The 24,949-nt window shown below is 39.9% G+C and overlaps 1 long non-coding RNA gene across 1 annotated transcript; it reads left to right on the forward strand.

Annotated features, from left to right (window-relative positions):
• Positions 1-3,711: 3,711 nt before the first annotated feature.
• Positions 3,712-10,746, forward strand: LOC109964775 (uncharacterized). The gene is made up of 4 exons (XR_002275554.1): positions 3,712-4,030; positions 6,674-6,819; positions 8,809-8,896; positions 9,257-10,746. It is a non-coding gene; the product is annotated as an uncharacterized LOC109964775 (long non-coding RNA).
• Positions 10,747-24,949: the final 14,203 nt, after the last annotated feature.

Genomic DNA, 24,949 nt, shown 5'->3' on the forward strand with positions numbered 1-24,949 from the left:
GGGCCTTTTTTCTGTGCTGTAAGACTTTATAGCGAACTGGGTCACGTTGTCATAGCAACGAGTTATACGAGCTTGACCTGATGGGAGGGGGGAGTTTACCAAGGTGGACGGAGAGAAGAGAAAAAGAGGGGCGGGGGAGGGGTTGAATCACTGGAATGTCATTTTTGAAAACAGGATGCCCCTCTCTTACTTTACACACACACACACACACACACACACACACACACTGAACAGGGCATCGTCACAACCAGCCAGAGAAAGGCGGCGAAAACCACAAGGGCCACTGTTATTGCATCCACACCAATGAGACTGACAGACTGGGCGACAGGTAACGCAGGAGAGACATAACAAAGAAGTCAAGTAACCCTCCATTATGGCCACCACCGTTGTCCTTCGCCATCCCGTCTGCAGTAACCTATGCAAACAGGAGTGCAGCCCCAGGTGATCCTCCGTTTAACCATCGAAGAAGGGCCCACTTTACTTTCCCGTTCCACATTTGGTAATATCTTTTCAGTGAGCCAGTCAGAAGTGGCCCTTAGCAAACAGATTTGACTCATTATCCTAGAGTTAGAGCCGAAAGTGGCAAGATATGAAGTGAAAAGCCGATCTGGACACCAGATGTGCGCTCATCCACAAACCGCACACTCTGTTGTTCTCCATCTGGGCTCATAGCTCGAAGCTATGCAGTTGAGTTTTGTACTAGTCAGGAACATGCCGGCTTTTCTTTTCTTCCAGGGGGGAAGAAACTTTTGGTCGAGGACTGGTGTTAATGTGATTATCAGTTTACGTTGATCCCGTTGATCCCGTTAATATTCCACTGACTGGAGCTAGACAGAGAAATTTGGCACTATATCACCCTTTCTAAATTAAGTGGAACTTTATATAGGTGTTAGAAACGATCTGGAGCTCATATGTTATTATAGGTCCCCTACAAATGATCCATTACACAGCAAGACACGGTTAAACGCTGACAGTGCTTTTCGTACAGTATCATCCCGAAGCGCAGTTTTCTGTGACAGTCTGACAAAGAGTGAGACATACACTAACATACTGTACATGTCAGTGTGTCTGCGACTTTTTGGCAAACAAAAGGAACGGAGATGACTTAATCTGCCTCAATTCTGAAATATTTCTTTTTTTGTATGTAATAATAACGCTTTATTTCCCTGTCAATTTCAAGTCCAGTTAGTGCTCAAGTCAAGCGTTATACGGTTCTGGTAAATGGGGTCTGAATAGCCTATATGAAAGAAAATAAACTGACTGATTTTGAATTTTTATTATTATTGGTGCCTGCTGGACTCCAGAAGGGGAAGCAAAACTGTAGGATGAAGTTCAAACAGAAAGCAGGAACAACCCTGTTTAGTTTGCTTTGCTTGTTTTTGATAACAGGGTAAATTACCTTTGCAAATGAACATGGCTCAGGATACGGAGGCCTCACTACCAACTTAGGCAATAAAATTTAAAATCAGCCCATCTGAAAACACAACAGCTGTGATAGAAATAAAACCGCTTCCATCATGGAAACGTCTACAGTCGTCCTTGTGCAAGTCACATGCACAAGCCAGGGGTGGAACATATGTTTATGTGTTTATTTTATTCCTAGGCTATATTTGTGTTTTGTACCTTGCGCGTTGGTGCCTGCTGTCAGGAGCGAATGGACAGACACATTCCATCTTCTTCTGCAGTTTAAATAGTAAGGAAACGAGGAAGAAGCCCGTATATGTTGTGTCAGGGTACTGGCAGACACTGCGAAGTAACTATAAAGTAACATTCATTCAGACCCACATGGGGTCAACTCATCACAAAACTTCAAAATACGGACGTAGACACGTTTAAAGACAACAGCAATACACGTAGCCACTAAGCATTTATCGCGAATCATGTAGTTACACATTAGTATATTGCACGCTTATTATAAAATAGGCTAATTCTAACTTCTCCTTCTTTCTTTCTTTCTTTTTTTTTTTTACTGTGGAGTTAAATTGTCAAAATGTAGCAGAGCTCTTCCAGCTCCTTACATGTGAGTGCAAACAGAAATGAGGCCAGTTTTACTATAAATTGCTTCAGTAGCCTAATTCCCATGAAGCTTTAGGTTGTTTTGTGTCCTCTGTTTGGTTTCTCTCTGATTCAGCCACGGAAACACTCTGTGCAGCAGCAGCAGTTTGTATCAATGTCACATATGATGGGAATATATGAAACTTATGCTGTTTAGGCTGTAGCGTTTAGTTGAATGAGGTGTGTGAGAGACAACAGCGACTCCTGCAAACAGACAGCCTGCACTGCATCCGGCCCATCACACCCCAAATCCAGTTTGAGAGCCGCCATCAGCATCGGTATGGTTGTTGTCTCTTTCCTTTCCTGGAATTTGTTGCCAAATCCTTCCGCTGCCTGTTAGTGCAGCATCTGCAGAAAGAGTGAGATGCAGTAGTTAGTTTTATCCAATTCGGTAGGACTCTTTCTCTGGAGACACTCTACTCATGTTGTAAACATGATTTAAGACTGTGCTTTGCATTCTCTCCCTTCTTGTTCTTATTTGTAATATTAAACAGCAGCCCACATGTTATAGTATTTTTGTGAAACCATCATTGCCAAAATTTGTAAAAAAAAAAAAAAAAATACTCCATCTGTTTATGGAAAAATAATATACCTGACCAATGGTTGAAACCAATATTCGCATCGTTTGTTTTCTGAAGATATATAATATGACTATTAAAGCGAAGTAGAAACCAGATGCTTATATATGCAGAGATCCTTTAAAGGGCTTTAGGATGCCGCTGGAGTTTTCATCCAGCTGTCTGTCTTCACCATGTTCAGTAAAATCTGCAGTATTTCATACTTGAAGATAAGTAACAAAGACTACTGTTCATTTTTAATGCTGGACCACGTATGTGAGGAAAACCTTACAGACGTGGGGGGAGCCTAATCCTGGCGTTCAAGCCCTCTGCAGCTGGGTTTTTTTTTTTTTTTTTTGGTCGGGCCGGCGCTCTGAAGGAAAAATTGCTCTTCATTTAACCCCGGCAGCTCTGTTGGAACTCTTGGAACTATACGTTTGCTACCTTTACATTCTTTTCTCCATACATTCCTCGGGAACATTAAAACACTCCGCTATCTCAGAGCGATGATACTGACCGAATCCTCTACACCGCTGCACTGAACTGCTCCATAATTGGATGCATGTGAGTCAGGCCGACTCTGCCTCGACCTCCTGCCCATTTTCAGGTTCTCCTTTGAAGCAGCAGTGAAATATGGACAGAGCGTTTTGATGGATCCTATAGTCGATTTACTGTTATTAATAAGTAAGAAAGGAAAGAACAGTCGGGCAGAGTGTGGGGCGTGGTCTGTCCGCGAACCTCTGATAGTAGGCTAAATAAGCATTTTCAGTCAAAAACCTGCCTCCATGCCCATCAACACAAAATATGAGCCTTCTTCACGCGAATGTTTCTCCTGCGCTGCACATAGAGCGCAACACACACACACACACACACACACACACACACACACACGCCCAGTGAATGAGCGTTTCCATTAACTCCTTAATGGAGCTCCCTACCCCGCCCTGCCGCATCCCACACACAACCCAAAGACTCCAAGGTAGTCAAAGCACCGACGCTCCGGCAACCTGCCGCCGCGTCAAACTAACCAGGTTAATAATATGAGGAGAATGGGGCATGAGCGCACCAAAATGGGCGAACGCACGTGTTTACTGTTAACATCAGTCCAACACAAACTACACCTCTTTGCACACCTTCTCTCCAGTGGACAACACGCATACTCAGACCTTACTCTGAAGGAAAGCGACCGGTTACCCCCGTAGCGCATGGGATAGTCCACACCGAAAAAGGGAGGTACGAGGAAGAGAAGTGCTGTCGATGCTCCCCGATAGACGACACGAGGAACTAAGGGAAAGGAGTAAAGAAGGATGTCACTCGGTTCCAGCCCAAAACAGACGCAGGGACTGCTGCGGCAGCTGCGGCAGCACAGAGGAAGATGGCCTGAGAGGGGGAGAGCGGACCAGGACCACTGACACAAGGTAAGAAAGGAGAGGTAGAGACGATGACTGGATGTGCAGATAAAGAAAGAAAGGGGGGGAAGGAAAGAAGAGATGGGGAATGATAAGGAAAATGAATAAAGGAAGGATGAGAAGAATGAAAGAAGCGGGGGATGAGCAGAGATAGGCGCGATGGAGAGGAGAAGGAAGGATAGATGCGTCAAAAGAAGAGGAGACAGAACCAACAGATGGAGGTGGGCTGTAAACAGGCACGGGGTAGCCAAGCAGAACCAGGGAAGAAGCAGCAGCAGAAGGCATGGACAGAGGGCAGTAATAGCAGGGAGCTGGACCATAGCAGCAGCCTGGGGGGTGGGGGTGGTGGTGTCGGTTTGGAGGCGAGACAAGGTGACTCCTCTGTCTGTCTCTCCTTCCTGTCTGCTTCACACTGTTTCTGACTTCTCTTTATTTCTTTTTATGGCGGGCTCTTAAAAACAAAGACAGTCATTCTACCCCCCACTTCTCTCCTTCTCTGCCTGAAATGGATTTATTGCGGAAGGACCCAGGGCCGGGCCGGCTGGGCCTGTGTGTCCAGCTGTATCCCACCCTGACACAAACCAAAAGCAGTGCTATTCGTTTTTTGATCACCTCATTTGCATGCAGAGGAACGTGTCTGTGAATATATGTACGCAGTTGTCCAAAACACGCGCACGGTGATGGCATGGCTGGATCAAATCTATATATTAAAAGTTACAAGGGCGGTTTTATTATCAACAGCTAAATAAAGGTGTGTTCCATCCAGTGGATCAGCACGACAGAAACAAACAGTGTAAGCATAATATTGTAGTTTCTTCAAACACAACAAAGACAGTTTTCTCTCCTTCACACACACGCAAAAAACTAAAATGCTGATTTGCTCGACCCATAACTCTACAATCATCTGTCTCTCCTCACTACAGCTGCTGGTTATTACAGAGACGCTGATGAGCCTTCTGTTTCATTCCTAAGTAAAGAACCAATCAGGACTTTTTTTAATTGGATTTTGCTGGTTCGCAGCAATTTGACCTGTGGGTGAAAAGAAACGTTTTATGTGTTTTAGCTGACTGTAGCTTTAGACGGTAAGCATTTACTTTTTAATGGCCTTCTATTGCATTCACTAAATTTAAAATGTCAGCCCAATATGTCAGTCAGGTTTTTTAAAGTAGTTTTTAATATATACTGTCAACAAGCTGCATATAAACGTGGAAGACTGGATATCTATTAATCTGATATAGCCCTGTTGGACTTCTTCAGAGACAAAAAGCTGCTTTGTTAAAACAATAGCTACAGTAGGGGGCATGTATTCAGAAATTATGATTATTAAACCATAGTTTCGGTCTAAATCGAGCAGAATTTGTCGTCAACAACAAAGGCTGCCTCAGCTGAGGTTTAATATTCGCTGGCTGCTGCTAAAGAAGCTGGAAACCTCTCAGGGCCACTCAAACACTCTGACCAGAACATCAAAGTGGGAATAAAATGACCTTTGCAAATAATGACGTGTGTTTGCCTCTTTTAACCCACAAGATGCATTTGTATAAAAAATACGATATAGGCAGCTGTTGACTGGAATTTGCAGATATGTGTGCATGTATCCACGGCCTTGTACAGGCGGGTGTTCGTGCCTATAGTTCTTTATGCCGCCTCCTCTTCAAACTGTTCCTTTTCGGTCGCTCACCAGTTTGTAAACTGCAAAAACATTTTCTGAGATCACAAAATAAATAGTTAATAAATTGCTCCAATATTTATTTATACTCCCGTGTTGAAAGCTAAAAGATCTGCTACCTCTCCGTGAGTTATGAAACGGAATTCGCACGTTTATTATTATTATTATTATTATTATTATTATTATTATTATTATTATTATAATAGCTGTTTAAGCAGTTGAGAAGCGGGACTGTAAGAACAAATCGTGTGGGTCAGGACTTCAGTATATTCCTTAGCAAACAAGCCCACATCTCAGTCCGTGTTCACTCTCGGCCCATTTAAAGAGTCAGTGTGTGTTGATGCTCAGATGTTTAAAATGAGCTTAATAAAGTGAAGTGTGGCTTAGAGGACGTTAAACCACTTTTCCGAACCAGGCTAACAGGGGTGTCTGTAACGTGTATCACGTTTCACAGCTCATCACAGTCCAGTTCCAGTGTAGCCTACCTACTGGGCCTACAATCTGTTTCATCTAACCTACATCACGTTGTTACATTGCTGCAGTTTTATTGTGATCAAAACGTTACGTTTCACATTGTCTTTATAGACAAGCACACAGAGAAGACAGCAGGACACACACACACACACACTCACACACGAAGGGATTCATTTAGTGTGTGGAATTCCTTTTCTTCCTAGTAATATTATTATTTTTGCTGTTATAAGCAGTAATTATACTATTTTATTATGCATTTTGGCGTACCATGGAACAAACAAATGCAAATTAAAAAAAAATCTCTTTTCACCAATTCTTGGAAATTTCGAGTTGCAGGATTTTCGTGTGCTCAGCGATGCCACTTGCATACAGAAGAGAGTTCAGGCTATTGCCTGCCTTAGCCGTTGTATTTCGTCTTTGTTTAAAGCTTTCCTTTCCATTACTAGTAATGAAAGATGAATAATATATATTTTTTAAATGTGACCCCGTCTTTCTCCCTCCATCCTTTCCAGATGAGGCCGGGTGAAGGCGTACGGTCACTGCGGCAGACCGCCCGGCCGTCTGCGCCTGGATGCTGGCTAGAGGAAGATCCAGAACCGGAGAATGAAGATGGAGCAGCAGCTGCAGGAGAATAGAGTGATGGAGATCGCGACCAACTGTACGTGCAACGTCTGCTCCTTGTAGCTGCACTTTTACACACCTCTCATTCTGGACGCACACACAGTTTCCACAAGGCTCGACTTGTATCGTTATTTAGCTGGTATGAGATCAGTCAGTTGGTCAAAGACGAAAAAGATATTACTTCCTAAATGTATTATTTCGATATGTGGCAATATGTCTTGGAGATGAAATAGAGTGAGGACAGCTTAACGAGACAGCAGTGTGAAATATTATCGTGGAAATCAAAATATAAGCATTCGCACGCTGTTCATGTTCATACCTGTGTTCAGGATTCTTTCTTTTTTTGGCTCTTACTTTTGAAATGTCCACACTTACCTAAAGGAAGAGGAAACTTCTGATCTGTGTATTCTGGGGGTTAGGACGCTATCTTTATTTCCCCAGGTCTAATTCTCCTGTGTTCCAGCGCATCTCTCCACTTCTTTTTCAAATACAAATCTGAGGCAATTTATATTTAGCTCAATTTTCTTTTCATTTCCCATCCGAGGACCTGGGACTCAGTCTGCCCATCGTCCTCTGATGGTGAGATGGTGCCCATTTCTGTGCGTAACGACAGAAGACCGTTAAAAAAGCCACAGACAGCTGATTTGTAATCCTCCCTTTATTTATTTATTCATTTACTACTGAAAGGCGTCCACCAGTGTTTCAACCGGAGTGTTAGAAATATTGCCACAGTGCATCACTTTCAACGTGCCAAGATTAGAATCTCAGTAAAGTCTTCTTAAAAGTCCGGAGGAAAGTCTCCTAGTGGGCTACGTTTTAGGACATGGTACCATGAGCTTGTGTGTTAAAGCGGGACACTGATGTGCTTTTTAAAAAAAACAATACATTTCCTACTGCAGAGTTTAAAATGTACAATTCAAATAACTAATATAATGATAATTGTTAGACAGTCCACATTTTAACATTTTATTCATTGAGAATTAAAACTATCCCACTCTTTAAATGATAAAACTCACTGATCGTACACTTAAATATGTATATACTAGCAATACTTTAAAACAAATGTTTTGGTTCTGTCCGGTCAAATGGCAAAATCTCCCATTGAACTGATACTGTCTTGTTTTGCTGCATGAACTAAAACTCATCCACATTAAATCTAGCCAACCTAAAATACTAGAATCTGTTTATTAGTTTATGAGCTTATGTTCTAAACCCAGCCCCACTTCACAGAGGTTTCTTCAGTGGTGGACCTACTGCCCTGAAAGATGGAACGTTTGTCTAGCTGCTATCATTTTGGGGGACATTCTGTAAAGCTGCCCTGCTGTCTGCATGACCACAGCTTCAGTCTGTTTTGTAGTTTGAATAATGTGCTTTAATTTCTACTGCCCTTTTTTTAAAGTAAATATCATGCTATTTAAAAATAACTTCCATAAATTATTTTTTTTATAGTTTCAGATGCTGCATTCACTTTTTGTTTCAAATAAATATAGGCTATATTACTATGATATTTTTAAAGCACTGTCAATGTTTGGTGTTTCTTTTTTTTTAAACACACTGGAATTGTTACATATTATAATTATGCATTTATAGCGTGTCTTTATGGTCGTCATCTTCTCTCTTTAAAAATCGGCATCTGTAATTTTCCTTAAAATAAACCAGTGTGCAGGCCAGAGGTGGTTTAACTGTGATGTACAAGCTGACCAAACTTTACGGTTAGGTTCCTATCTTGTGCTCCTATGAAATAAACAAAAGCCATTTCCAAGAATTTATTTTGCGTTTGCATCAAATAGCACATGAAATATGGGCTATTTAGTTGCATATGTGTTAGCGTGAAGACCACAGAAAGCAAAACAAATAGAAATGCCACAGTTGTCATAAATGGAGTGGTAGTAATAGTCACAGAAGTAGCTGTACCTGTAGTAACATTAGCAGCAGCAGTAGTATAACATCCAGATTCATTCATACCATGTCCATGCCACTGGAAACTCTCTGATTTGTAGTTTTGCTTGTTGTATTTGTTTCCTAGATCCCTCTGGTCTGCGGGGAACATGTCAGTGGTTCGACTGATGTCACATTTCCTGTGAGAGCTTTCTCGTTTCTATTTCTAAAAGCTGGTGAGTTCCACTTCCTGTTCTCAAATACATTTTATAACACAGGCAGAACAAATTCTTTTCCATATTCATTTTTACTTAAGTCTCCTGTTAATTTCTAAATGAGGAAGTAGCAGCTGTGATTGTAGAGACATCAGTCTCACTGCTACAGAAAAAACTTGCTTGGTTGCATCCGTCAGGACTGTGCTTGACTCCTGCATAAAGCATTTCATTTCTATCTGTACTACAAATTCACCACAACACCAGGCTCTAGCAGTGTAATCAGTATCAGATGCACTGATAGAGCTGCAGTAAAAGGCTCCAGTAGTCTCTGTAGTTCTCTTTACAGGCACACTAAATAACCATTGTCCTGTTTCCTGCAAGGGTTCAAGACAGCTGAGTGGAGAGTGGAGGACCCTTTTACAGTACATATCTAATTGGCTAAGTTGAGGTGAGTTGTTGGTGGTAAAACACGGGCAAACAAACCATTCTGTTGTCTGACATTTCGCCACAATGCGACAGTGTAGCGAGTCAGCAATAGAACTCCGTTCCTCCTGACCATCCCTGTTTGTTCACTGGCTAAACGTCACAGGAGAAGCGACCCGCGGGGCTTCACTGTGGAGCTTTGATCAGGAACACATGGCTGAACTTCCTCTGCTGCTGCTGCAACTGCCAGCTGCCGTCTGTTTGTTAGGCATAGAGGGGAGGAAAAGAAGGGGCGCTGCAAGGAAAGCAGTGCTGACTATAATTCAGTGGAGATAAAATGAAGCAACTACAAAGAGCAAGAGTCAAACAGGCAGAAGGAAACACACTAGGAGAGGAAATAGAGGAAGAGAGGAAAGATGAGGAGGACAGTTGTAGAGGAAGGAGGGAGGACAGCCTCAGTTCCCAGGCTGCAGGGCCGCAGGCGCCATGTTGGGACCGCCACACTGCCTCCTGCTTCATGTCTGCCTCTTTCCATTTCCTGCCTGTCTCTCTCTCTCTCCTAGCGTCACTTTTTACCACAGGGGCAATTGGCCAACTAGTTTATTGGTGGTTGGAGGAAGTGGAGGAGGTGGTTGTACCAGTGGTGTATATTACTGCATAGTGTGGTTTTACAGCAGCCTTATTGCCCCTTATTGTCTACTGGTCCTCAACTAAAGACACCACAAAGCAGGTTTGTGCCTTCTTTGTCATCCTTCCAGTCTCTCATTCTCCTTTGATGCTCAGTTTTGTCCTTGGAATGCACCGACTGATTCTCTGAGACTGAGCAGATTTGACTTTTCTTTTCTTTTTCACAGGCATCTCCATCTACGAAACCATCCCTCACATCATTCCTAATTTAAATTCTTCTATTTAATCCACACACCAGCTGGTCTCAGGCCATCTCGGTTTCCTGACAAAGTTCATCATATGTCATCATCTCGCTGCTTCAGATCATGGCAGAAAGACATTTCTAAACTTTTTTTTTTTTTTAATAGCCTATTCATTAAGTCGAGCATAAACCTGGTGCTCAAGGGGTTTTACTTTTTGGATATGATTCAGTCACCTGCACTTTAATCATTTAATTATAACCAAAGGAAGACAATGCTGCAAGTCTTGAAACTGTCTGGAAAAATCTTAAGTGAGTTTTTGTACTTATATTACAGTTAAACTGTAATACTGTTCAGACGGCTCTGCATTTGTCAGTCTTTTGGTATATATAAAGCCCTAGTTGTCTTTAGGTGTTTCAAAGCTTGCCACACATGTGAATTATAGGTGCAAAGTGTAATCTGTAAAACAGTGTAGCCTTGCCAACTGTGGAGAATAGTTTTAGGGGATGAAGTGCAAAACAAAGGAAAGACAATACAAAGAGTTTATGCAAAGTTGTTCTGTAAAGTCATAAATATTAGAAACAATAAACAGCAATAAATTGCCTTAATTTTCTTGGTATGTTCTTGTCTCTGTTAACGTCATGTCTTTACTGCATGTCCAGACAGTATGCAAAGCGAATCTTAGTGGTGGTATGATATCAGAGTTAAAGGAAAGACACATGTAGATGTAAATTCGCCCGGGGTGGTGCTAAATGATGCACCGATACATGTGCATGAGTTCGAAATACTTCAACATGAGTGAAAACATTGATATATCATGACGCAAGAGCGAAAACGAAAGGCACTAGAGGGAAATAACATAAAGAAATAAGTCAGAGGCTGAGCTGAACCCAAACATGCTGACATACACATGGTTGTTGCTAGCTCACAGCCAGAGGTGGCTCCATGGTCTTAGAAGAGCTGGGGTGAAATTTGTTTGAGCTATTCATCAGTGTGATAGGTCATGTAATTGAAACTTTCTCCATCTGTGGCCTGTGTGATTTTTACTTTAAAGTCTGCCTGCAATCATTCATTCACAGACGGTTTTCTCCATTCCGCCTTTTCTTTTTCTTCTGCGCCCCTGACTGTTTTTATTTCTCTGGAGCTACTATGACATTTGGACAAACTATTTTGTTTTCTACCTGGATATTACTGTTTGCAGTAGATAGAGAAGTATGCTCATATCTCATTCATGTAAGGCTACAGGCTGCTTGTTCAAAGGGCAAGCCCAGGGTGCCATTTAACTTTATATTGTTTAGCTAACTAGCCAACCAACTACCTAGCTAACATTAGCTAATTTGAGCAGCTTTGGTTACTGCTGTACGCTGGGTGCTTTCCCAGTACAACGGCTGTTTGTGTGAACAAACATTGGCTGCACAAACACGAGGTGAAAATTAGTTTTGCTTTCTGTGCGAACACACAGGAAAACACTTTATACAATACAACTTGGACCTCTACTGACTGGTCATGACAACACTGTGCCCATCTAGCTACAACAATCAGATGGGGCAAGAAACATGAGCAGTCAGAAGAAGAAACATGTTTTAAATGAAGCATCAGTTTAGCCAGATAATCTACAGCACTTTATTTGAAGGCCAAGCTGAAAGTGGGCCATAATATCAACTAGAAGAATTTAACCAGCCAAGTGGTATTACATTTGCAAACCATATACATACTTCATCCATCCACAAGAAGCATTAATCATTGGTTCAACTCTTACTGTGTGAGTGAAATGTTAGGCTACTTTTGTTTTCATGCTGCACATGGCGTGAGTAGTTTTGCCACATAACATTTGGTTACTTTATTAAGGAGCTAGAAATGTGTGTAACCTGTCACCTGCAGCTCACACTGGCAGCTCCTGACTACTCCGCTACTCCCTGACATATTTCAGACTCATCCATCAATAACAAACTGAACAATGGATTACAGTAAACACTGGATTACATGCCGCCTTGGTTTCTGTCATGCGTGGTTACACTTTATATATACACTCACCAGCCACTTTATTAGGCACACCTGTACAACTGTATGCCCTTCAATGCAACACTTCCACCTTACCATTTGTGTTTATGAAGCTCAAGATGTTTCAGTTTTTTGTTAAATGATCATAAGTGTATAAATTCAATTACATGTTTATTATTGAGGTCATAGTTACAGGTGTACTGGACTACATTATATTCAGAGGCGTCTTATTATTTCTGTCCCCCCAGCTACATACATGACAGGATCAGAATATTAGGAATATAATGTAGTCTGGTACAACACCACCTTTAAGTATGACCTCAATAATAAACTTATAATTGAATTCATACATTTATGACATATGAGAGAGAGAGAGAGAGAGAAGTTTCACAACTAGTTTCATTGTTAAGTGTTAATCTAGTAATAATTATATTTCAGAAGAAATCAGTTTCTTTCCCATTGGTTTTGATGGAGTTTCCACCTTCAACTCCAGTAAGTGCTGATTTCATTCTGGAGTTGTGTGATGTAGGTAGTTTCAAGTTGTTGGGCTGGATTGTTAAGATCACAGGAACCTGAAACTGCCTGAATCACACCACCTAAATGCCAACAAACAGCGGAGAGGAAGAACCCAAGCACTTAACCCAGCACCACTTCCATCAGCTGCTTACTTTGTTAGGCAGAAATTAAAAAAAAATGTTTCTAAATAGATCTTATTGATAATATTAATGGCAGCTTTTTCAGACTTGTTGCTTTTCCCCAAAGGCCCAAATATATGTTTTCTGAATGTAAAACAAAATGGTTATGTGGTTGTTTTCCCATGTGTTTTGCTGAATCACAGATCTCAATAAACATTGTCTTTGTTTTCTCTCTGGTGTCTTTGTCATTTAATGTGAACATGTACCAGCATGGCTCTTCTTTATGCTTGAATCTAAGTTTCCAAATGTGGAAATATTATTGTTATTCAGAAAGTACACAATAAGGTGCAAGGAAGGAACATGGACAATAAACTTTTTGTGAAGAGCAGAATGTGTCCAAAAAAACCTGGAATTCATATGTATGTTTCTGTCTGTCCAGAGTCCTTTTTGGATGGTTCAGTCCACCATGGATTTAAAATTGGAGGTCTTCAGAGAACTTGAAATAAAATTAAGCTTTCCAAAAATAATATACAGAACTGTAGGATATCCTTGGTGTTCCTTGGCATTCTGAGTGAACTGTACACTAATTTGGTCCAAACTGAATCAAAATTCCAAAGAAATTTAAAGTAGATATAACTTACATTTTACATTAATACTGTATTAAGTGCTAGTATCTCAGTGAAGGACCAACTTAACAGTAAGATGGGTTGCAACAAATTATTAATGGAACATGTCTAGTAGAACATAAACTATTGAATCTTCTCTCCTGGAAATTAGATCTATATATAACAAATTGGTCTGGTTTAATACAGAAAGAGTTTCTTCAGTAACTTCAGAACAACGTGTTTATTAACATTTAAGTGTTTTTCTGGCTAAGGGCAGGACATGTCAAGCTGATGTGAAATAACTAGTAGTAACGAAGGGATAATAACAATGATAATCACCTTTATTTGGCCAAGTATGTTACACCCAAGGAATTTGTTTCCGGTACAAAACTGAGGCAGCCGTCTGTGGTGCCAACACACACCAAAGGCTCTAACCATCAGGGGCAACTTGGGGGTTCAGTGTCTTACCCAAGAACACTTCGACATGTTGACTGCACCGTGATTCGAAGCTCCAACCCTCCGCCCCCGGAGTCACCCCCGACTGTTGTATCACCTTATGTTGCCTTTGTTTTGGTCAATTGGGTTTAAAAAGTGGCACGTGAACATACCGCACACACTACTGGTGCTATCTGTATTCACCATTCAGAAAGGGAAAGAAGAAGACTTAGACAGTGAAAATACAAGCTGTAAACAAACCAGCCCTTGTTCAGATCAGCTGCTGTTTATACCTGATTCTAACTGAAATTACATGTATGTCTGCTCAGAAGTTACAAATGACACTGTTGTTCTCTGCCCTTGGTCTTTTAGTTGTGGAAGAAGAAAGGAGGTCATCTAGGCATAAAATAAGGAGAAACTGCACTAAATGGGTAAAATCATGGATACTACAGCGACAGGCTGAAGGGGCTCTCTCGAACCATTTTCTTCTTGTGCATTGATTTGCTAAGCTGAACAGCCAGTCAGAGTGGTCTCTCTCGCTGATGAAGCCCTGTCGAGATTCAATACATGCCAAATCAGCCAAAAAGCCGCCGACAGGGTTCAACTAATGCCAACGATTTGGGACACACTGGGAAGACAATCACTGATAGATGCTCACTGATGGCCCAACGGTGGCCCATGGCTGACTGTTGGCTTAGTGTTTCAGTGTGTACAACTAACCAGAGACATGGATGTGATAGCTGTGGTGTGATAGCCATGCACATTGTGGGCCTGCCATGCACCCTGCACTGCTGTTAACACTGCACATGAACTCTGGATGTTAATACGTACACATGAATGTAAATCCTACAGGAATGGACTGGTCAGCTGCTGTCAAGTGAACTATACCGGGAATGAGGTCTGGAACAATTGCTGCAGCAACATTTAAGTGAAGATACTGTATCTTAACACACAAAGTGAGGAGAATTCAAATAGCAGTTTGGCTTTAATGACAACAATATTTGCAACTCAAGCACTTAAGTACTGTCTTAAATGCTAGAGTTGTTTGGTGCTTTAAGTTATTTGGCTGATTAAACATTTACTCAGTTTAAGAGAGCAATTGTTCTGCTGAAGCCATCAAACTCTTTATTCCTGTAGCATTAACAGGTGCAACAAAGCAGAAAATACCCTTATTTGCTTAGTAGTTGAAAGTGAGATGAAAAAATTTATCTGAATTTCTCAGTGTGTTAATACAGGGCTGGAGTCGGGATGTGGTTAGGGTAATGTAGTGCAAAGACTACATACTGTATGTGCATGGTTAAAACAAATGGGATACAATGTATTAATTATTGAGCCTCAGTGGTATTGATAGTTTCATTGTTTGCCCCCACCTTCAGTCTTTATGCTAAGCTAGGCTAACCACATCCTGACTTCAGCTGTTTACATACAACACAACCACAAGACTGATATTGATGTTTTCATCCCACATTCTGAAATTGTATTAAACTATTACTTTAAAAGTGACTATATGTTTTTAGAAATATTTGCAATTTATTAAAAATGAAAAACTGAAATGATCAATTTCAAAATTATTCAGAGTGAGCCTTTGCTTTGACACTCCAGACACATGACGCGTGTCTAGAACTTGATGTCCACCTGTGGCAAACTGAACTGAAAGGCACTCACCTGTTTATATAAGGTCCCACAATTCACACTCTATGTTATGACAAAAACCAGACCATGATAACAAAGGAGCTCTGTGTAGACCTCTGTGATAAAACTGTAGTGAAACATGGATCAGGACAAAGGGATAAAACATTTCTAAAGCTCTGAGAGTTCCCAGCAGAACAGTGTCCTCAGTCATTATGAAATGGAAGACGTTTGGAACCAGAATCTGTCGTCTGACCAAACTGAGTAACGGAGCAAGAAGGGGCTTGGTCATAGAGGTCACAGAGAACCCAGTGACCTCTCTAACAAAGCTTCAGAAGTCCTGTGCAGAGATGGAGGACCTACTGGAAGGGCAACAATCTCAGCAGCTCTCCATCACTCAGGCCTTTATGGTGAGTGAAGACACAAAAACTGAGCTCTTTGGGCAGGACTCCAAGAGCGCTGTCTGATGAACACCAGGCAGTGTTAACATTGTTCATACAGTGAAGCATGGTGGTGGCATCCCAGCAGCAGAGACAGGGCACTGGTCAGAACTGAGGGAAGGATGAACGCGGTCAAATACAGAGAGGTCCTTAAAGAAACCCTGTTCCAGAGTGCTGAGACCTGAAGACTGTGATAAACTACCCAAATCCACATGTGCAAAGCTTGTCGAGGGTTATTGGATGCAGATTGATATTGGCAATTTTATCCATAATTAAATCTAAACACAATAAAGTGTGCAAAATGTGAAGAGGTATGAACATTTTATGTAGCCTCTGTACATTGTTAAAAGGAAACCGAAGAAACTTGGTTGTTTAATAAGGCCCTTATATACCATGTTTTGAAAGATACAAGTGGATTAGAAACAAAACTTTCTCATTTTCTCTCTGTATTACTTAAAGGCTGTTAATATTATCTTATGCCGTCCTGTGTGTTGTATTATACATACAGTGTCAATTCCTTCCAGATCAAGACTCAAATAGCCAAGAAAAACTGCACTACTGCATCAAATAGAAATACTCCAGATGACTTCAATCCCCAAAATTCAGCTGCACCATTTGGTATCTTTGAAATTTTTGGGAACTACTCTAAAGTGTAAAACATAAAGGTTTGGGCAATGTGTTGCTGCAAAACTCAAATATTTAATGACTAACTGTACTAGTGTGTCAATGAGGCTCAGTGGGGTTATTAAGTGTGTATTGGGCCAAATGGTAGTTTATCCATTTCAGATGAAATCTACAACACAACAAAGTCTAAACACTTTCTTAAGCATTTGAGAGTTTGTGTCACAAGCAAAGCAAAACAGGCTGTACCGTGAGTTCCTTTGTGAACTATTGTGTTCCTTTCATTTGTCCAAACTTTTGGAGAAGAGTGCAGTTATCCTCTTGAGTTGCAGACATCCAGAGTCAATAAGCAGTAATTGCTGCAAAGTAACAACATGGTCCTCTGGAGAGTAAACTGTAAGTAAACAACACTTGACTCAAAGAGTAATCGTTTTACCAATAGAGTGGGAGGGGGTCACCGAGGGCGCTCATAGAGGACCTTCCTGTTCATCTTCGTGCACTCACTGTAGTGCTGTGATGATGAATGCTGGCCACTCCTTTTCAAACGTACAGTAATGTGTGTTATGAAGTTCAGCATGCCGTCATGAAGCTGTAAATCTGTTCTCTCTTGTTCTGTCCTGTGTCAGTGGCGGACGGTTTCAGTATAATTTGCAGTGCGTTTAATAGCACATTAACATTTAGAAGCCACAGTTCACTGTCTGGCTGCGTTCTGATGCAGTTGCCTGTACAGTCCTCTCATTCTCGCAGCATTACATCAAACACAGGGTTGTTGACATCCAGACTGTAAATGAAGCAGTTCACTGTAAAAAGTCATGGCGCATTTTATTGAAATCCACTCAGATTTAATCATTGCCTCAGTAAACATAGATAAGTTTGTTAGTTTCAGCATCAGAGCTGTTACCAATGAATCCCTGCTTCACCATTTACATCCATGAAATGAAATAACATAATACTGAAGTTTACTGAGGCATTTAGTAATTACATAACATATTGTTTGTTCATTAGCATGCTCCCAATGATTGTAAGTTAATTTTCAAAATTAATCTATAATTTAAATTAGATAATCAAAATTTTTATTAGTTTTGTTGCATTCATAGATTAATAATGATTCTCCACATAACATATTTCTTGTAGTACCAAATAGGGTCTGAGGTCCTTTTATTTGTAGATAGAAGTGCTGGTTTTAGCTAAAATGTAATTACATTTGCATTAGCTTAGTGAGTTTTTCCTTTTTGTGTTTAATTTTTATGGGACAGAGAGCAAACAGAACTTAAAAGACAATTTTACACATAAAGTTTACTCATCATGTAGAGTCATACTCAGTATGCCCTAATGTACCATCTTCTCTGGTCTGGAGCAGTTTTGAAAGTCTGAGAAAACAACCCTGATGACATCATACTGGGTTACCTCAGCTTGGGCTCAGAGACAACTACTTATGTCTAAAACACTACATTGCACAAAGTGTCTAATGAAAAGATGCTATCCCCAGGTTTGGATCTAGAAAGGTTTAGACAGGGTGGCCAAGCTGGGGCACAAACACAGGGAGGGCTTGGTGGGGTGGCACATGTGAAATACATGTAAAAGGTGAATTAAACCCCTAGCTTTATAAAATAATAAACCATCATTTTTAAGAATGAAATTGTTTATTTTACATAAATCTCTCTCTCATACACTCCCTCACTAAGGTAAATCATGCCAGCTACTTTGTGCTAAGTACAAATATCATGCTGCATGCATGATATATAATGTAACTAATTCGGCCAGTATCAACTGTAAAGCACCAGAAACGTGTTTGATGTATCTAAGGCAACAATTTGCCATTGTTTTTCATTTTCCATTATTTAATACTGACAAGCATTGCATTTTGACTCTGGCAGGGGAGCCACCAGTCATGGCCAATCAGATTCTGGTGGTGGCTGGTGCCACCCTGGCCACCCCCTGGATTTGCCCATGGATATGTCACTAAATTACTAAAGCACCTATTTAAAAAGTCCTTAGTGACCAGTGGTAGAAGTAGTAGTCAACCGTTGACTAAGAGAGTAATACCACAATGTTAAAATACTCCGTTACCAGTTCTGCATTCAACAGTTTGTCAGAATATGAAAATATTGTCAGGTAACAGTGATAACTGTCTTTAGGTATCAAAATTACATACACATACACTCATTAGATTATTTGCCTGATTTTTGTGCTGTTGAAGATGCTACAACCTTTATGCAGAAAAGTGTCATATCATCATTTTCTATATTGTATTGTTTTATTGTTACTTAAGCCTTAATAATTGAGCAGCATTTTATCATTGGTGCTGAATACTTTGGAGCTAATAAGTACTACTTGTGTTAGTTTGATATATAACAAGATATTATATTTTATAAGCTTATTATATTCTTTTTATGCAAATCATGAGTCAGCAGAGTTAATGTAGTGGAGTAAAAATTACAAGTACAGCTGCACTGAAATTTTACTTAAGTACTCTAGCACTAATATAGGAATGCAGGTTAAAGCTGAGCATTAGCATGTAAACCTCACAGCTCACACTTCTTTTCTTTCCAACTCTATTTTTGTCCAGTTGTAAAATGTCGAAGGAACTGCCAAACTTAAATGTGAATGACCATTATGCTCATCCCGCCCAGCATTATTTCTGTTTCTTGTCACTCCTGGCATCATCAAGGATCTGCTTAACAGGGTAGACTGGTGCACAGAGTGTTCCTAACAGAACTTGTGCTAAACATTATGACTCACATTTTTAGCATGCAACTATGATGACAATGTTTGTCCAGCATTACCCACATGGTTTTGTTATTGTCACAAACAAGTGAGCATATTTGATATTAGTGCTGGAGAATTATTCTGATTCTTTGTGCACAGTTAAAAGTAAAGCTGAGCTAAGATCTGTGATGTTAAAAAAGTACTCTAAATGTATTTTGTTAATATCAATAAGGTGTATTTGAACATACAGCATCAACTAGACTTTGCTTTTATTACAATGACAAATGCTTTGGCTAAATTATGATCACAGATTTGATAAGTATCATTTAAAGAAAACTTTATGCTGTATGACAAATATACTGTAAATAGGTAAACAAATAATGTAAAAGTAAATTATCATTTTATGCTTTTAAGATATCAGAAAGGTGTCAGAGGTGGTACCCCAGTCTGTTGTATGTATATTGTAATTTGCAAAATTTTAGGGCTCATCAACTGTGAAACTTGAAACCTTCTTCTTTATTCTTCCAAACCCTGCCTTGTTGCTTTGATTCCAAAAATATGGGGTTTGTTGTATGTTAGTTTGTTTTTGTAATTCAGTTAATTGAACATTTTTTATAGAATTTACACCATAAGTAGAGTAAAACCCAAGGTGGGGTCTACACCATTCACTTATCTTGAGGCCCTGTATTGTAGAGAGGTCACCTAGCTCCCATATTTCTAAAGAAAGTTGGTTTTTATTATTGACAGTCACAAACCTTGAGACCAGACACTGCTACCCCAGCACAGGCATAGTTGTTGGCTTCCACATCTTTGCACACAGAATGACGACTGCACTGTATAAGCTGCTGTGTGTGCTACGCTGACATCAGGGGTACCTACACAACACACAGAAGGCTGGAGATGGGGGCTGGCAGTATATGTGCACAGCAGAAAATGGACGACCCGAGCAAAAACTAAACTCTTCGCAGTCACAGTGAAATTGCCTTTATAATCCACATATACGTCATTTAAAAGAAACCAGAGCTAACTGTTACTTAAATAAACTTCTCAATCTGTAATGTCAATGTGAACTGAGAAGCATAAAATAAATCAATTTTACTTTTTGTGATAGACATTATAGAGTTAAAGTATGTTAAGCTAGCAAATGAAGTGTGAGTTTTCAAGTGCCCCGATGTTTCATTTAGGGCAACAGCAGCAGGTGAAGCAGAAGTGATTGAGGGTGGAAGCTCATTTCAAAGCCTTCAGACCAGGCAGCCTGCTAATTAAAATAGCTTCAAGCGTTTCCAGCTTGAAACGAACCCAAACTCAATTAGCAGAAATAATACAAAATAATGAACAAACATAAAGTTCACAAAGTCTGATTGTTTAAATCTACGCATTTATTCATTGGACAGTTTTTTTCCCTAAAATTTAATGCAACAGTTCAGGTCAACAAATGTCTGTGAATGAACTCACACATGAAACAAGACGTGCTGCTCCAGTCACAAAATATACAAAAGATATGCAACAGAGAGGTTAAACCACAAAAGCAATATTTCACATCTCATTGGGATTTGGTGTGAAATAGTGATAAAATTAAAATGAGGTTGTTGGTAACAACGTCTCCTAAGTATGCTGTGACACTGTTTGTAAGCCAACCCTCTATGAAACATTTAACTTTATTGTAGTTCTGGGTTCCGATTTGATGAAGACTTGCAGCATAAAGGACAACTCGGAGGTAGCGAGAAGAAAGATCCTACATTCAGTCGCTAACTACTAAGTAGCTTCTTGTATGCTGTGTTGCTCTAAATAGAAGTATTGATCCAATTAGCATTTGATAATGATGAGGAAAATAAAACTATGATGCAGGATTGTTGTCCTCTGCACACTTGGTAATCACACCATTTATATGAGGCTTCACAGCAGAAACAGCTTTCTGTATCATGCCATACATTTCAACATCAGAACAAAGTACAGTCTCCACTATGACCATACACTTGTATCAACATCTGATTGATTTTGTAGGGTCTGTAAATTGGAAGTGATGTTTGTCATAAGACTGTGATCAGCTCCAGAAAACATAAAATGTCATTTTCAAGGGGTGAAGGGTTATATGGGTTTCTTCAAAGTCAGGAATTTCAAAATAGTATACTTTTTTTTCATTTATTCTATGTAAAGTAATAACAAACAGGTTCTCTACGGATCACAGTGTACGACTGCTTTCAAAAATGTGTTTGCCTCTCTTACATACACACACATTGCATGCACATAATACCATAAGTCTACAGCACATCATATAGCACATGCACTAAACCATTATATACTTATTAACTGAGACAGAAATAGAGGCAGGAGTAACTGAGACAATGAAGATGTAGCTGCTAAACCACACATAGGATTGGACCCCTCTGACACATATCTATGTATGATGGGTTAATAGATGGACGCTGAGGCAGTAACATACTGTAGCTATCATACATGTTACACAGTATAGACAGCGAGTAACACCACTGCCCTAGACATCTTAGGGGTTGTAACAGTATCACATTTGTATGTTTTGTCCACATTGCTCCATAGAAAGCTTTATAAATTTTATCAGATTTTATTTTCACTGAAGCAAGATGGTGCAAACACACACACACACACACACACATACACAGCGGATCACAGCTGGACTTTTGTCAGGTAGATGTGTCTCGGGGCATTTCTAGTCACTGTTCATTGCCTGTGCTTCACATCATGATACATTTTTGCTTTTCCTTGCTGCCGCGGACAGTCAGTTAATACCTCTCTACTGACTTCATTTACAAAGACAAGTTTACCATGTGAGCTCTAAAGACCCTCAGGGAGAAACCCTGGAGCCTCCTCGGGCTTTTCAGCTGAGAAATGCAATGCTGTACATGATCTATGAGGCCCTGGCATGTACTGTTATTAAAATATATAGCTTGTATCAGGTTATCATGCTCAGTAGCTAGCACTGCTAAGCATCTATTGCTGTTGTTTCCCATCAGACTAGAAAGCCTGTATCAGTCTTTACATATTGTGCTAAATGTTAAGGTTTTAAATTACACATCACTCAGTGTTTCCTGTGGTAAGGTTTACTCTACCTTAGACATGAATGCATATAGAATCAATATTTAGGCTCAGGGCTACATCAATCAGGTCAAATATTGATACGTTGTGTTTTACTATACTGGAAATACCAAGGTATACTGAAATGTTTAGGTTGAAATATACTGTTTTATGAACACTTTTAAATTAAAATAGCCTATATAGACCTGCCTTTGGAACAGTCACCTTCTTTGTTATGTTAAATAGGCTGCACCGTGTATTTCACTGGTCACCTAATCCAGACATCACCGTTAACAGACGTGATCGAGTAGTAAGTACAAAAGCTGTAAAACAAAGTATTTATGAACCAGGTTGTTTCTGAAGCAGCATTTACACACTGTTAAAAGGAACAAAATTAAAGATAAAATGTCAGTATTATAAACACATTTCTAATTAAACCAGTTATAGTCCTTTATTAGCAGGATAATGATCACTGGTTTTTACTAGACGATTACAAGGCGGAACCACAGACACACACATTACATTAACTGAAGTTAAAAATACATCACGCACAAAAATATTTTTTGAATTGTTTCTGATCAAATATTAAGTATATAAAACTTTATTTTTCAATAAAAAATATTTTGGCCAAAGCGTGATAATACTCTAAAGCAGCAAACGGGTCTGGGACTTGATCATTTCTTGTTTTAAAACAAAAATTCCGTCGTTTTTGAGTTTCCTGTTGCAGGATATCTGCCCATTATCTTGTAATTGTATTTGCTGGAATAACCTATTAGCATCGATTTGACCCTTATTTCATTGTTGACTTTGCGTCAAACGTGTTTGCTTCTACTGCAGCAATACAGATTTACCAGATAACAATAAACTGGTAGAAGATTTTAAACATATATATATATATATATACATTTAACTGATTATAATGTTATACATTCTCCTTACAGGCAGTGCCTGCATTTTAAGTCTTCTGGTAGATAATATTTCACTTTCAAAATAAAATACCCCGTGGATGCGTAAATTGTAATTAGGAATAATACGGTCTAGATTTACTCTTTCTAAATCCAGATGTGGTGGAAATGAAGGCTTTTGCTACAGGAAAATCAATTGACCGCTAACATATATTAATAATAATAATAATAATAATAATAATACCCGGCTGGTTTTATGCTTGTTCACTGACTTGTTTTGGGGAATTAATATCAAATCCTATGCTAGAAAAGCCAATGAGACACTATAAATGCCATTTTTTGTACTGTAAATACTTTTATTGGTAGCTTGTAAACCTAAACAGCCATTAGATGACTGATTTGGCCACATAAAATCATTGACTTCTAATAAACTCGTATTAGAACTTTACAGATTTATGATGTGGCTTTCCCAACTGCTTTATTTTGTTACTGTTTTTTCAGCTTGACAGTCTGGAGGGAGATAAAACAAGTGCTGGGAGTGAGCTGGTGAGGCTGTAATCTGAATAGTAGGCCATCCTGGCATAAAGTCCCGCTTTTGGTCACAAATGACCCCCCAGTGGCCCGATTAATCTGCGTCAACCTGAGTAGTGAATGATGGAAAAAACATTTTCTCTTCATAATACCAAAAGTAGCCTTCACTTTCAAATTTGGGATCAATGTTACGAGAAAACAATACCAGCACATATATTGTGATGTAACCACATGCGTTAGTTAACGGAACCTGTGTTTATGTGTGTGTGGAGGGAGTTACTTGGTCCTAACACTGAGGCGACGTGTAGGAAATGCAATCGGTTTTTATGTAATGTCTCCAAGCTTTTTTTCAGCACCGTTGTCTCCATTTTACGCGCTGTCGGGTTGGCAGCCCGGCCTGCAGGGCGGAGGCCCTCCCAAAATTAAAATTCCCTCTGCCTGCGGTCTGAGGAGAAGCCATTTTGATGCAAAATATCCCGAGCATCTGTGATTGGAAAGCAAAATCGGTTTCTACTATAGATATGTTGGAAATACTGCACAAATTTGGGATTGTGTCATTGGAAAACAAAATGCTTTCCAGTTTGAACTAACACATGCAACTTTCAGATTGAGGGGCACTTAGTATAAACTGAGAATACCAGGCCTACACCCTTACACACATTTGGTAGTGACTGGAACTCATTCACACCACATCTACAGTTTGGAGCTGTGAATTGCAACTTAACTGTCACAGATTACACATTTAATATATCAAACTTTAAAGAAGTTTATGCTTTTCAGTCTGGTCCTTACTGGGTCGCTGATAGTCAGAGGAAGCTGTCCAGATGCGCTGGAAATATTGGTCTCTTTAAGCCTGAAGGACAGAGGAACATGGTGAATTCAAGCTCCAAAGGCCAAGTATGGGCGCCAGAGTCGCGACTGAGGCTTAAAAGACTCCTGATTTGGATTTTTGTTGCTGCTCTTGGAATGAAAGCCCACCAGCCGCTCACTCTGTCTCCGGTCCACCTCATCATTTCCCCTCAGCAGACCTGAAAGCTGCGATATCCTCGTAAATAACGACTTTAGTCCCCATAAGCAGTGCATACTTCATAATTTAATCGTCGTAAATAACAGTATTGGTTGTGTATGCGAAGCAGAGAACGGATTTATAACCCAGACTGGCTGCTTACCTTCCCCAAAGAGTCCAAGACTCCACAGCTGTGATAATTATAAAGAAATATAAA

Source organism: Monopterus albus, unplaced genomic scaffold (genome assembly GCF_001952655.1).
Source record: "Monopterus albus unplaced genomic scaffold, M_albus_1.0 scaffold92.1, whole genome shotgun sequence".
Lineage (NCBI taxonomy): Eukaryota > Metazoa > Chordata > Actinopteri > Synbranchiformes > Synbranchidae > Monopterus > Monopterus albus.